Raw genomic sequence first — 850 nt, forward strand, 5'->3', positions numbered from 1 at the left:
AACCCGCGGGCTCAGGCCATCCACTCACCTCAGCCTCCCAAAGGCGCGGGATGACAGGCTGAGCCACCGAGCCCGGCTTATTCCTATTTTATAGATGGGGAAACTGAGGCTGGAGAAAGTGAGAAGGGAGCTGAGGGTTATCCCTCCGCACTTCACCCCTGCACTGCTAAGTACGCAAGAGGCTGCTGAGTAAGCTGGTCACATTTGGCAAGCCTCGGAAGCCACCCTGCAAAGCCAGGCGGCTGGGGATGCTGACTCGGCAGGGCCGGGCCCACCGGGTCAGCACCTGCTACGTCAAGCTGGCCAAGTCGGACCCGCCCCATTAGGTGCCTCGGTCTCCCTAAGGGCCTAAGGAAGTGGCTGGAGCAAAGCCCAAACAGGCGAGTGCGCCTGAACCCGCCTCTGTTTCCCCATCTGGAAAACCGAGCTGCTCACCCGCAGCTCTCACCGCTGTGGTTTCCAGGAACCGGCTCGCAGGTGCTCGCCCTGCATCCGGGACAGCGCTCGAGACCAGCGCGCTGGGGCGGGCGGGGGAGGGCTCTTCGTCCCTTTCAAGCCCCCATCCTGGCCCCGATGTCCCCTCCCGGGAGGGCACCCTGGAAGAGCAAAGATCGCATCGGCAGCCTCCTGGGTCACCGCTTCCCCAAAGCCGTCGTCCTCGCCTTCCGCGCCGCCTCCACCGGCAGGACCCGGTCCCCGCCGCGGCCGACGGAAGGTGGGGGCGGAACTGAAAGGCGGAAGGTGGGGGCGGAACTGAAAGGTGGGGGCGGACCTGAAAGGCCCCCACCGGGCCTTCGGGTCTCCGCCCATCCCGCAAGCCCCGCCCCCCCGCTGGCCGCCGGGGCGGGCC

The sequence above is a fragment of the Carlito syrichta genome, unplaced genomic scaffold (assembly GCF_000164805.1).
Source record: "Carlito syrichta isolate Samal-C Ts95f unplaced genomic scaffold, Tarsius_syrichta-2.0.1 Scaffold289188, whole genome shotgun sequence".
Classification (NCBI taxonomy): Eukaryota; Metazoa; Chordata; class Mammalia; order Primates; family Tarsiidae; genus Carlito; species Carlito syrichta.